At 38.6% G+C, this 14649-nt stretch overlaps 1 protein-coding gene and 1 non-coding gene across 3 annotated transcripts in view; one reads left to right on the top strand and one right to left on the bottom strand.

Annotated features, from left to right (window-relative positions):
• The window catches only part of ASCC1 (activating signal cointegrator 1 complex subunit 1), a 100327-nt gene that overhangs the window by 14259 nt on the left and 71419 nt on the right, over positions 1 to 14649 (top strand). The window lies entirely within an intron of this gene.
• On the bottom strand, positions 7008 to 7114 carry LOC133070828 (U6 spliceosomal RNA). Its single transcript, XR_009696232.1, has one exon. It is a non-coding gene; the product is annotated as a U6 spliceosomal RNA (small nuclear RNA).

The raw sequence follows: 14649 nt of genomic DNA, 5'->3' as shown, positions 1-14649 counted from the left end.
TCAGCAAAAATGATTTGGTGAGAATTTTTGTAAGATCCTTTCTTCTTTTTTCTTTCCTTTGTCCATCCTGTCCATATTGCTCAAGCTGGGTCTTTAGGTAGTAGGATAGAGTGAGATATAGGTATGCAGATATAGAAGTATTTGAATCCAAGTACTTTTGTGGGATGGGGGTGACAGTTGATCAACTTGATTATTTAAGATGATAAGAAGATACAGACTGGGCAAATGTGAGTAGACAGTACAGAACTGTATAATCTCAAAGTTTCTTACTTGGCATTTATGTGCTAGAACAAAGGTACATCTGTAAGTTCAGTACTCAAATACTATACATATGTGTGTATCCATGCATACATATATATGATTAGAAAGCCATCAGAATATTACTAATTGTCATTAGTCAACCACCAGAGTATCTTTTTTCCCCTTAAAATTTCATAGCAAGATGATCTCATTCTCAGTGGGAGTGGAGGGTAGGGTAGGAGAAGATCAGAAACACTGAACTTTCAGTATGGTTTGGATAAATTTTGTGGGGGTCGTGCTGGTAAGTTTTGGAATTGTTTTACCTTGTAAATACCACTTATTGAAGCTCAATGATTATTTATTTTTTGAAATATTACAAATACCTGATACGTGACAAGCAGATTGTAATAATTGGCCTTTTTCTTTCTCTCGCTCTCTGTATACGTGTGAATGTTTCTCACTTTTCTTTTGTTTCCTGGCACGGGCTGAAAAGGAATAAATATTGGAATGATTACTTTAACTCAGCTGGAATGAGATTGGCCACTATGTGTATCATGCTGGCCTTAATCAGTCCCAAGTACTTCCTTCCTGCTCTCAGGGAGACTCCACACTGACATGTCTTCTTCCTGCTTTTAAATCAGATCTTGATAACAGCAGGGAAGTAAGAACAGCATAAAACAGTAAATAAGGAACCATTATCTACCTATTACATGGAAGAAAGTTTTACTGTATTTCATTCTAATGTTAGACCGATAAGCAAATGGCTATAAAACCATGCAGACATTTTCCACTGGTACTCTGCTTTTATTTTTCCAACTGAGGAGAGTTCTTTTCTGGTAACTTTGAAGAATGTATACCTGTTCATTGAGATATCAGTTGTTTCCTGAAAGACCGTGTGGCTCTCAGTCTTATTTTGATTCCTCTGACACTTATCTGACATCTCTGATGAGAGTTTCTTCATCTCTAAAATAGGAGTGGTCTTAGCATTCTCTTCCTTATAAGAAAGATCTCTTGGTATAAAGTTGGCTCATACATTAAAAAAATTTACATATGTTTGTATTATATATATTTATTAAAATTGTTACACACACTGTTTTCTAATTACCTTTGTGGTTTTTTTTTTTTTTTTTTTGGCTGTACCTGGCTTTTGGTATCTCAGTTCCTTGACCAGGGATGGAACCAGGGCCATAGCAGTGAGAGTCCGGAATCCTAACCACTAGGCAACCAGGGACCTCCCTATCTTTTTGATTTAACAACATGTTTTGGGTCAATACATATAAATCTAATCGGTGCCTTTAGGTGCTGTAAAGATCCTAGTCTATGTATGTACCCTAACTTATTTCATCAATCCCCTGTGATGGACCACTAAAGGAAATTATTTCTATTAAATACTGCTATAATGAACATTTTTGTAAATACACCTTTGTGTTTTTGGCTCACAGTTTCTTTGGGGTACATTTTGGATAAATTCTTAGAATTGGAATACATGGGTTAGGGGGATGTAAACTTAAAATTTTTTGATGGTTTTTTTCCATTTTATTTTCAAAATCAACTTTATAGAGTTACAACTTACAAAGAATATAATGCACATATAATATAAAGCATTATGCTTAAAATATAAAGCATATTTTAAGAATATGCTCTGAGTTTTGACAGACATAAGACATATACAGCTGTGCAACAACCATCAAAAACAAGATGTAGAACATTTCCATTAGCCCAAAAAGTTCCTTTGTATATCTTTGCAGCCACTTCCACTTCCTGCCAGCTCATCTGCTGGTGATTCCAGCCAACCACTTATCTGCTGTTACTGTTGGATTTCCCTTTGCTAGAGTTTCATATAAATGGAATTATGCAGTATATAGTCTTTATGTTGTTGTTTGGTTGTGCCATGCAGCATGTGGGATCTTACTTCCCTGACCAGCGATCGAACCCATGCCCCCTGCAGTGAAAGCACGGAATCTTTACCTCTGGGAAGACCCCAGGATATAGTCTTTGTGGCTTTTATTTTTTTTGTTCAGTGGAACATTTTTGAGCTTCATTCATGTTGTGTGTGTGTTACAGTAGTTCGTTTCTTTTTATTGTTAAGTATATTCCTTTGCATGAATGTACTAAAATGTGTTTAGTTCAGCTCTTTGGGTGGTTTTTAGTGTATTATAAATGAACCTATTTTAATCATTTGTGTAGAAATCTTTGTGTTAAGTATGTTTTTATTCCTCTTGGGCAGGTACTTAGGAGTATAATTGTTGGATCAAGTGCAGATACATGTTTAATTTTATAGAAAACTGTTAAAACTATTTCAGGTTGTGGTTGTGCCTCTTCCTACCACTAATGATGTATGAAGAGTTTAGGTTCAACATTTGGTGGTGTCTTATTTTTTAAATTGTTCATTGAAGTATAGTTGATTTACAGTGTTTTGTTAATTTCTGATATATAACAAAGTGATTCACTTACACATACATCATACACATACTCTTTCATATTCTTTTCCCTTATGGTGTATTATAGGATATTGAATACAGTTCCCTGTGTGATATAGTAGGACCTTGTTGTTTATCTATTTTATATATAGTTTGTATCTGTTAATCCCAAACTCCTGATTTCTCTCTCACTAATCCTTTTTACCCTTCGGTAATCATAAGTTTGAGTTCTATGTCTGTGAGTTTGTTTGTTTTGTAAATAAATTCATTAGTATCATATTTTAGTTTCCACATGTAAGTGATGTCATATGATATTTGTCTTTCTATTGGATATATGGCTAGGACCTTGAATATAGTGTTGAGTAGAAGGTGTGAGAGAGGACATTCTTTCCTTCGTGTCTGACTCTTTGCGACTCCATGAATCATAGCACGCCAGGCCTCCCTGTCCATCACCAACTCCCGGAGTTTACTCAAACTCCTGTCCATCGAGTTGGTGATGCGATCCAGCCATCTCCTCCTCTGTCGTCCCCTTCTCCTCCTACCCCCAATCCCTCCCAGCATCAGGGTCTTTTCCAATGAGTCAGCTCTTCGCATGAGGTGGCCAAAGCATTGGAGTTTCAGCTTCAGCATCAGTCCTTCCAGTGAACGCCCAGGACTGATCTCTTTTAGGATGGACTGCTTGGATCTCCTTGCAGTCCAAGGGACTCTCAAGAGTCTTCTCCAACACCACAGTTCAAAAGCATCAATTCTTATGGCACTCAGCTTTCTTCACAGTCCAACTCTCACATCCATACATGGCCACTGGACAAACCATGGCCTTGACTAGATGGACCTTTGTTGGCAAAGTAATGTCTCTGCTTTTTTAATATGCTATCTAGGTTGGTCATAACTTTCCTTCTAAGGAGTAAGCGTCTTTTAATTTCATGGCTGCACTCACCATCTGCAGTGATTTTGGAGCCCAGAAAAATGAAGTCAGCCACTGTTTCCCCATCTTTTTGCCATGAAGTGATGGGACCGGATGCCACGATCTTAGTTTTTTGAATGTTGAGCTTTAAGCCAACTTCTTCCCTCTCCTCTTTCACTTTCTTCAAGACCTCTTCACTTTCTGCCATAAGGGTGGTGTCATCTGCATATCTGAAGTTATTGATATTTCTCCCGGCAATCTTGATTCCAGCTTGTGCTTCTTCCAGCCCAGCGTTTCTCATGATGTACTCTGCATATAATTTATTTAAATTATAAATGCCAGGTGACAATATACAGCCTTGATGTACTCCTTTTCCTATTTGGAACCAGTCCGTTGTTCCATGTCCAGTTCTCTAACTGTTGCTTCCTGACCTGCATATAGGATTCTCAAGAGGCAGGTCAGGTGGTCTGGTATTCCCATCTCTTGAAGAATTTTCCACAGTTAACTGTGATCCACACAGTCAAAGGGTTTGGCATAGTCAATAAAGCAGAAATAGATGTCTTGCTGGAACTCTCTTGCTTTTTCGATGATCCAGCGGATGTTGGCAATTTGATCTCTGGTTCCTCTGCCTTTTCTAAAACCAGCTTGAACATCTGGAAGTTTACGGTTCACGTATTACTAAAGCCTGGCTTGGAGAATTTTGAGCATTACTTTACTAGCATGTGAGATAAGTGAAATTGTGCACTAGTTTGAGTATTCTTTGGCATTGCCTTTCTTTGGGATTGGAATGAAAACTGACCTTTTCCAGTCCTGTGGCCACCGCTGAGTTTTCAAATTTCCTGGCATATTGAGTGCAGCACTTTCACAGCATCATCTTTCAGGATTTGAAATAGCTCAACTGGAATTCCATCATATCCACTAGCTTTGTTCATAGTGATGCTTTTTAAGGCCCACTTGACTTCACATTCCAGGATGTCTGGCTCTAGGTGAGCGATCACACCATCGTGATTATCTGGGTCGTGAAGATCTTTTTTGTACAGTCCTTCTGTATATTCTTGCCACCTCTTAATATCTTCTGCTTCTCTTAGGTCCCTACCATTTCTGTCTTTTATTGAGGCCATCTTTGCATGAAATATTCCCTTGGTATCTCTAATTTTCTTGAAGAGATCTCTAGTCTTTCCCATTCTGTTGTTTTCCTCTTTTTCTTTGCACTGATTGCTGAGGAAGACTTTTTTTTATCTTTCCTTGCTATTCTTTGGTACTCTGCATTCAAATGGGAATATTTTTCCTTTTCTCCTTTGCTTTTCGCTTCTCTTCTTTTCACAGCTATTTGTAAGGCCTCCTCAGACAGCCATTTTGCCTTTTTGCATTTCTTTTCCATGGGAATGGTCTTGATCCCTGTCTCCTGTACAATGTCATGAACCTCCATCCGTAGTTCATCAGGCACTCTGTCTATCAGATCTAGTCCCTTAAATCTATTTCTCACTTCCACTGCATAATCGTAAGGGATTTGATTTAACTCATATCTGAATGGTCTAGTGGCTTTCCCTACTTTCTTCAATTTCAGTCTGAATTTTGCAATAAGGAGTTTATGATCTGAGCCACAGTCAGCTCCCAGTCTTGTTTTTGCTGACTGTATAGAGCTGCTTCATCTTTGGCTGCAAATAATATAATCAGTCTGATTTCGGTGTTGACCATCTGGTGATGTCCATATGTAGAGTCTTCTCTTTGTTGTTGGAAGAGGGTGTTTGCTATGACCAGTGCGTTCTCTTGGCAGAACTCTATTAGCATTTGCCCTGCTTCATTCCGTACTCCAAGGCCAAATGTGCCTGTTACCCCAGATGTTTCTTGACTTCCTACTTTTGCATTCCAGTCCCCTATAATGAAAAGGACATCTTTTTTGTGTGTTAGTTCTACAAGGTCTTGTAGGTCCTCATAGAACTGTTCAACTTCAGCTTCTTCAGCGTTACTGGTTGGGGCATAGGCTTGGATCACCATGATATTGAATGGTTTGCCTTGGAAATGAACAGAGATCATTGTGTCGTTTTTGAGATTGCATCCAAGTACTGCATTTCAGACTCTTTTGTTGACCGTGATGACTACTCCATTTCTTCTAAGGGATTCCTGCCCAGAGTAGTAGGTATAATGGTCATCTGAATTAAATTCACCCATTCCAGTCCATTTTAGTTCGCTGATTCCTAGAATGTCGACGTTCATTCTTGCCATCTCCTGTTTGACCACTTCCAATTTGCCTTGATTCATGGACCTAACATTCCAGGTACCTATGAGTATTGCTCTTTACAGCATCGGGTCTTGCTTCTATCACCAGTCCCATCCACAACTGGGTATTGTTTTTGCTTTGGCTCTATCCCTTCCTTCTTTCTGGAGTTATATCTCTACTGATCTCCAGTAGCATATTGGACACCTACCGACCTGGGGAGTACCTCTTTCAGTATCCTATCATTTTGCCTTCTCATACTGTTCATGGGGTTCTCAAGGCAAGAATACTGAAGTGGTTTGCCATTCCCTTCTCCAGTGGACCACATTCTGTCAGACTACTCCACCATGACCCGTCCATCTTGGGTGGCCCCACACGGCATGGCTTAGTTTCACTGAGTTAGACAAGGCTGTGGTCCGTGTGACCAGATTGGCCAGTTTTCTGTGATTATGGTTTCAGTGTGTCTGCTCTCTGATGCCCTCTCGCAATACCTACCGTCTTACTTGGGTTTCTCTTACCTTGGATGAGAGGTGTCTCCTCACGGCCACCCGTCCTGACCTTGGACGAGGGGTATCTCCTCTCGGCCGCCCCTCCTGACCTTGGACGAGGGGTGTCTCCTCTCGGCCGCCCCTTCTGACCTTGGACGAGGGGTGTCTCCTCTCAGCCGCCCCTCCTGACCTTGGACAAAGGGGTGGCTCCTCACGGCCGCCCCTCCTGATCTTGGGCGAGGGGTGGCTCCTGTTGGCCCTCCCCCACCTGCAGTTCTCTATCCTAGGGGAACAGTACTCAGTCTTTCACTATTACTGTTATTATGTTTTTGACTACACCACAGAGCATGTGGGATCTTAGTTCTGTTGCAGTGAAGGGGCTGAATCTTCACTGCTGGATTGCCAGGGAAGTCCTCAGTCTTTTATTATTAAGTTTTACAGATGCTCTTTATCGGTTAAGGAAATTCCATTCTCTTCATAGTTTGGTGAGAGTTTAAAAAAAAAATCACAACTGAGTATTAAACTTTGTTAACCTTTTTTAATATGAGATTTATGTATTTTCCTTCATAGTATAAATACACTTGATTACATTTATTAATTTTTTTCTGAAGTTTTAGTTTTGCAAATTTTTTTTTTAATCTTTTTTTTTTCCCATTTATTTTTATTAGTTGGAGGCTAATTACTTTACAATATTGTAGTGGTTTTTGCCATACATTGACATGAATCAGCCATGGATTAAAAATATGGAACGCTTCACGAATTTGCGTGTCATCCTTGCACAGGGGCCATGCTAATCTTCTCTGTATCGTTCCAATTTTAGTATATGTGCTGCCGAAGCGAGCACACATTTATTAATTTTTTTAATCTTAAGCCAGTCTGGCTCTTTAGATAACTTCACTTATTTTTGATGTATTATAGTTTTTATATTTTCCTGGATTTGTGCTCACTTTAGCAACACTTATACTAAAACTGGATTTTGATGGATTTGATTTACGAGAGCTTAATTATTAAGGAGTTTTATATCTGTGTTCATAAGAGATACTGGTTTTAGTTTTTTTGTGATGTTTTCACCTGTATGTGTTAGCTTCAGGTGGGCAGCACAGTGATTGTTATGTGTGTGTATATATGTGTATTCTTTTTCAGATTCTTTTCCATCATAGGTTGTTACAAGACATTGAATATAGTTAGTTCCCTATGCTATATAATAGGTCCTTGTGGTTTATTTATTTTATACATAGTAGTGTGTATATGTTAATCCCAAATTCCTAAATTATCCCTAACTCTTACCTGCCACTCCTGCTGTACTTTCTGATAAACAAATTTGTTTTTTGTGTCTGAGTCTATTTCTGTTTTGTAAATAAGTTCATTTATATCACTTTTTTAGTCTTCATCTGGTTTTGGTATTAGGGGTAGTACTAACCATCTGATTAAAAACCAGATTAGTCAACTGAGTTAAGAAGTGTTCTCTTCTAACTTTCTGAGTTCATGTAAGTTTGTATAGGTATTGTTTTTCCTTAAATGTTTAAGAAAATTCATCATTGAAGCCATCTAGATATGTAGGTTTCTATTGTCTGACTCTGCGACCACATGGACTGTAGCACACCAGGCTTCCTTGTCCTTCACCATCTCCTGGAGTTTGCTCAAACTCATGATCTTAGTTCTTTGAATGTTGCATTTGAAGCCAACTTTTTCACTTTGCTCTTTCACCTTCATCAAGATGTTCTTTAGTTCCTCTTTGCTTTCTGCCATTAGAGTGGTGTCATCTGCTTATCTGAGCTTGTTGATCTTGATTCCAGCTTGTGATTCATCTAGCCCAGCATTTCACATGATGTACTCTGCCTATAAGTTAAATAAGCAGGGTGACAATATACAGCCTTGAAGTTCTTCTTTCCCAATTTTGAACCAGTCCGTTGTTCCCTATCAGGTTCTAACTCTTGCTTCTTGTTCTGCATACAGATTTCTCAGGAAGCAAGTAAGATGATCTGGTATTCCCTTCTTTTTAAGAATTTTCCACAGGTGGTTGTGATCCACAGTCAAAGACTTTAGTGTAGTCAACAAAGCAGAAGTAGATGTTTTTCTGGAATTCCCTTGATTTTCTTGTGATCCAACGAATGTTAGCAGTTTGATCTCTGGTTCCTCCTTCTTTTCCAAATCCAGTTTATATGTTTAGAGGTTCTCGGTTCACATACTGCTGAAGCTGAGCTTGAAGAATTTTGAGCATTACTTTGCTAACATGTGAGATGAGTGCAATTGTGCGTAGTTTGAACATTCTTTGGCATTGCCTTTCTTTGGAATTTGATTGAAAACAGACTTTTTCCAGTCCTGTGGCCACTGCTGAGTTTTCCAAATTTGATGACATATTGAATGCATTGAGTACAAAAAAGATCTTCACGACCCAGATAATCACGATGGTGTGATCACTCACCTAGAGCCAGACATCCTGGAATGTGAAGTCAAGTGGGCCTTAAGAAGCATCACTACGAACAAAGCTAGTAGAGGTGATGGAATTCCAGTTGATCTATTTCAGATTGTAAAAGATGATGCTGTGAAAGTGCTGCACTCAATATGCCAGGAAATTTGAAAACTCAGCGGTGGCCACAGGACTGGAAAAGGTCAGTTTTCATTCCAATCCCAAAGAAAGGCAATGCCAAAGAATGCTCAAACTACCGCACAATTGCACTCATCTCACACACTAGCAAAGTAATGCTCAAAATTCTCCAAGCCAGGCTTTAGTAATACGTGAACCGTAAACTTCCAGATGTTCAAGCTGGTTTTAGAAAAGGCAGAGGAACCAGAGATCAAATTGCCAACATCTGCTGGAAAAAGCAAGAGAGTTCCAGCAAGACATCTATTTCTGCTTTACTGACTATGCCAAAGCCTTTGACTGTGTGGATCACAGTTAACTGTGGAAAATTCTTCGAGAGATGGGAATACCAGACCACCTGACCTGCCTCTTGAGAATGCTATATGCAGGTCAGGAAGCAACAGTCAGAACTGGACATGGAACAACGGACTGGTTCCAAATAGGAAAAGGAGTACGTCAAGGCTGTATATTGTCACCTGGCTTATTTAACTTATATGCATAGTACATCATGAGAAATGCTGGGCTAGAGGAAGCACTGGCTGGAATCAAGATTGCTGGGAGAAATATCAGTAACCTCAGATATGCAAATGACACCACCTTTATGGCAGAAAGTGAAGAAGAACTAAAGAGCCTCTTGATTTAGAAAGATGGTAATGATAACCCTATATGCAAAACAGAAAAAGAGACATAGAAGTACAGAACAGATTTTTGAACTCTGTGGGAGAAGGTGAGGGTGGGATGTTTCGAAAGAACAGCATGTATATTATCTATGGTGAAACAGATCACCAGCCCAGGTGGGATGCATGAGACAAGTGCTCGGGCCTGGTGCACTGGGAAGACCCAGAGGAATCGGGTGGAGAGGGAGGTGGGAGGGGGGATCGGAATGGGGAATACATGTAAATCTATGGCTGATTCATATCAATGTATGACAAAACGCACTGAAATGTTGTGAAGTAATTAGCCTCCAACTAATAAAAAAAAAAAATGGTAGGTTGACAAAAAAAAAAATTAAAAAAATAAAGAGCCTCTTGATGAAAGTGAAAGAAGAGAGGGAAGAAGTTGGCTTAAAGCTCAACATTCAGAAAACTAAGATCATGGCATCCGGTCCCATCACTTCATGGCAAATAGATGGGGAAACAGTGGAAACAGTGGCTGACTTTATTTTTCTGGGCTCCAAAATCACTGCAGATGGTGACTGCAGCCATGAAATTAAAAGACGCTTACTCCTTGGAAGGAAAGTTATGACCAACCTAGACAACATATTAAAAAGCAGAGACATTACTTTGTCCACAAAGGTCTGTCTAGTCAAGGCTGTGGTTTTTCCAGTGGTCATGTATGGATGTGAGAGTTGGACTATAAAGAGAGCTGAACGCTGAAGAATTGATGGTTTTGAACTGTGGTGTTGGAGAAGACTCTTGAGAGTCGCTTGGACTGCAAGGAGATCCAACCAGTCCATCCTAAAGGAGATCAGTCCTGGGTGTTCATTAGTAGGACTGATTTTGAAGGTGCAACTCCAATACTTTGGACACCTGATGCGAAGAGCTGACTCATTTGAAAAGACCCTGATGCTGGGAAAGATTGAGGGCAGGAGGAGAAAGGGACAACAGAGGATGAGATGGTTGGATGGCATCACCGACTCAATGGACATGGGTTTGGGTGGACTCCGGGAGTTGGTGCTGGACAGGGAGGCCTGGCGTGCTGCGGTTCATGAGATTGCAAAGAGTTGGACACTGCTGAGCGAATGAACTGAACTGAACTGAATGCATTACTTTAACAGCATCATCTTTTAGGATTTGAAGTAGCTTGGATGGAATTTCATCACCTCTACTAGCTTTGTTTATAGTACTGCTTCCTAAGACCCACTTGACTTCATATTCCAGGATGTCTGGCTCTAGGTGAGTGACCACACCATTGTGGTTATCTCAGTCATTAAGACCTTTTTGGTATAGTTCTTCTGTGTATTCTTGCCAACTCTTCTTAATCCCTTCTGCTCCTGTTAGATCCTTGCCGTTTTTGTCCTTTATTTTGCCCATCTTTGCATGAAATGTTTGATTGGTATCTCTGATTTTCTTGAAGAGATCTCTAGTCTTTCCCATTCTGTTGTTTTCCTCTATTTCTTTGCATTGTTCACTTAAGAAGACTTGTCTCTCCTGGCTGTTCACTGGAACTCTGTGTTCAGTTAGCTATATCTTTTCTTTCTTCTTTGCCTTTCACTTCTTTTCTTTTCTCAGCTGTGTCTGGTACTGAAAGTAAAGTCTGATGCTATAAAGAGCAATATTGGATAGGAACCTGGAATGTTAAGTCCATGAATCAAGGTAAATTGGAGGTGGTCAAGCAGTAGATAGCAAGAGTGAACATTGACAGTTTAGGAATCAGTGGACTGAAATGGACAGGAATGGGTGAATTTTGTTCAGATAACCACTATATCTCCTACTGTGGGCAAGAAATCCCTTAGAAGAAATAAAGTAGCCCTTATAGTCAGTGAAAGAGTCTGAAATGCAGAACGTGGGTGCAATCCCAAAAACAACAAAATGATCTTGGTTTGTTTCCAAGGCAAACTGTTCAACATCAGAGTAATCCAAGTCTAGGCCCTAGCCACTAATGGTGAAGAAGTTGAAGTGGAACAGCTCTGTGAAAATCTACAAGACCTTGTAGAACTAACACCAAAAAGACATGTCCTTTTCACTGGAGGGTATTGGAATGCAAAAATTGGAAGTCAAGAGATACCTGGAGTAACAGGCAAGTTTGGCCTTGGACTACAAAATGAAGCAGGGTCAAGGTTAACAGTTTTGCCAAGAAAACATACTGCATAGCAAATATCCTCTTCCAACAACACAAGAGATAACTCTACACATGGACATCACCAGGTTGATTATATTCTTTGCAGCCGAAGATGGAGAACCTCTATATACTCAGCAAAAACAAGACCTGGAGCTGACTGTGTCTCAGATCATCAGCTCCTTATTGCAAAATTCAGGCTTAAATTGAAGAAAGTAGGGAAAACCATTAGGCCATTCAGGTATGACCTAAATCAAATCCCTTATGATTATACAGTGGAGGTGATGAATAGATTCAAGGGATTTGATCTGGTAGACAGTGTCTGGAGAACGATGAATGGAGGTTCATAACATTGTAGGCTTCTGAAAAGGTTTTAAATTATGAATTAAATTTATTTAGTCGAGTTAGAACTATCCAGATTATCTACTTTTTGAGTATGTTTTTGTAATTTGTGTCTTTGAGAGAATTTGTTTGTTTCATCTACAGTTTTTGAATTTCATTAGATGGAAGTGTTCATAATATTTTATTATTATTTCATGTCTGTCGCCCTGAAGTGATGTTCCCTCTTTTCTTGCTGATACCGGTAATTTGTGTCTAGTCTTTTATTCCTTATCTCTCTGGCAAGAGGTTTATCAATTGTATTGATCTTATAACAAGAACAACAAAAAGCTTTTGGTTCCATTGATTATTCTCTGTTGTTTGTCCATTTTCTGTTTCATTGACTTCTGTTTTTATCTGTATTGTTACATTTCTTAAGCATAACTTTGGATTTAATTTGCTCTTTTTTTTTGGTTGCTTAATGTAGTAACTTAAATTACTGATTTGAGACTTCTTAGTATTTTAGTGTTTTAAAAGTATTTTAAGTAAACATTTTTGAGATAATTGTCAACTCATTTGCAGTTATAAGTCTTGTGATTTATTTCATCCATGTTATTTAGAAGTATGTTGTTTAGTTTTCTACTTTTTTTTTATTATTACAGATATCTCTGTTACTGACTTATAGTTCGATTCTGTTTGTCAAATAGCATTCTGTATGATATCAGTTCTTTTAAATGCATTTGTACCTGTTTTCTGTTACAGAATATTATCTATCTTCGTAAATGTTCTATGTGCATTTAAAAGGATGTGTATTCTGATGTTTTTTAATTGATCCATAAAACTATAAATATACCATCTAGTTGTTAGTGATCATTGTCTTGTATATCCATGTTGATTTTCTGTCTCCTTGTTCTGTTAATTACTGAGAGAGGACTGTTGAAATCTCCAACAGTAATTGTAGATTCGTCTATTCCTCCTTTCAGTTGTGACAGTTTTTTCATATCTTCTTGGCAGATCAGTTCGTTTATAATTAGGGAGTGTCCCTCTTTATCCCTGACAATATTCCTTATTCTGAGGTCTGCTTTTTTAGATATTAATATAGCCATTGCAGCTTGCTTTGATTTGTATTTTTCATTGTATATATTTTTTTATTCTTTTATTTATTATTTTTAAATTAATTGATTTGTTTTTGATTGTGCTGGGTCTTCGTTGATGGTTTCAGACTTCCTCTAGTTGCAGCAAGCGGAGGCTAGTCTCTGTTGCCATGCCCAGGCTTCTCATTGTGGTAGCTGCTCTTCTTGCGGAGCATGGTCTCTGGAGTGCTTGGGCTTCAGTAGTTGTGTTATGTGGGTTTAGTTGTGGTACACAGGCTTAGTTGCCCCATGGCATGTGGGATCTTAGTTCCTAGGCCAGGAATTGAACCCATGTCCCCTGCATTGGCAGGCAGATTCTTAACCACTGAACCTCGAGAAAGTCCCTAAGTAGATTTCTTAAAGATAGCATATAATTGATTTTTTTAAAAACCTGGTCTGTCATCTCTTCCTTTTAAGTGGAATGACTAGATTGTTTACTTTTAATGTAGTTGTAGACATAGGTGGGTTTAAGTCTACCATTTTGTGATTTTTTTTTTGTCTTATCTTTCCTTTGTTCTTTTTTTCCTACCATTTTTTAGATTGAGGGTTTTTAAAACTTTCGTTTTCTTGACACTGTTGGCTTATTAGCTACAACCATTTTATTTTTTAGTAAATGTTCATAGGTTTACAATATTTATTTAATTCATCACCTTCAAATAATATTACACCACTTAACGTATAATTTAAGAACCTCACAATATGTGATCTTTTCCCTCCCTTCTGTCCTTTGTCTAATTATCATTAATCTTGCTTCTATTTATAAACAATTTTCTGTAAGATTTCTTATAATTTGCTGGTCCTGGATACACTTTCAGTTTTTTTTTTGTATGAGATTCATCATCTTTTTTGAAAGGTAATTTTTACTGGTTATAGGATTCTTTTTCTTTTGGAATGTTTTTAAAAATTATTTATTTATTTACTTTGATTGGAATGGGTCTTGGATGCTGTATCCTTCTCATCAGCATTTTCCTCAGGCTTAGCATCCACTGGTGATTCTTACCTGATGTTTACCATGTTGCTTGCAAAATGATTCTAGCACTTGGTCTACATTTAGTATTCGATTTTCTGCATTCATTTGTAAGCAGGGAACCTTCCTTCTCACCTTACTTTTAAATTTATTTGTTATGGGTGTGATTTCATAAATTTTATTTTCCAAGGGCTTATAATTTACTGTTGTGCTTAATTATTTTGATACTTAAATTGTCTCAGATTTATCTCAGGGTCCTCTGAAGCCTTTTCTGGGGATGCATTTTCTTTGCCCTGTATTTGTACTTTTGTTCCATTTCTCCCATATATATGTATACATGTTTGCTTTAAAATATCTTAATTTCTCTTAAGGTCTCACCCCGTGCCTCCCCTCAGCGCTTTAGTTATTCTGTTGCATTCTCCTGCCTGTAATCTCTTGTCCCCAGTAACCAAAAGATCTGCCGTCTCTTGTAGTTCCTTTTCTCCCTCTGCAGGCAAGTAACACTTCTTACAGTGGCCTCCAACCTGGTAGCCAGACTATGCTTCTGTCCCCAACAGCACTGCGAGTTAGGCAAGACAGAAACCAGTTCCTCAGGCAGC

This window comes from Dama dama, chromosome 15 (assembly GCF_033118175.1).
Source record: "Dama dama isolate Ldn47 chromosome 15, ASM3311817v1, whole genome shotgun sequence".
Lineage (NCBI taxonomy): Eukaryota > Metazoa > Chordata > Mammalia > Artiodactyla > Cervidae > Dama > Dama dama.
The sequence above is the reverse complement of the archived record's forward strand: the minus strand, read 5'-3'. Positions and strand labels throughout refer to the sequence as shown.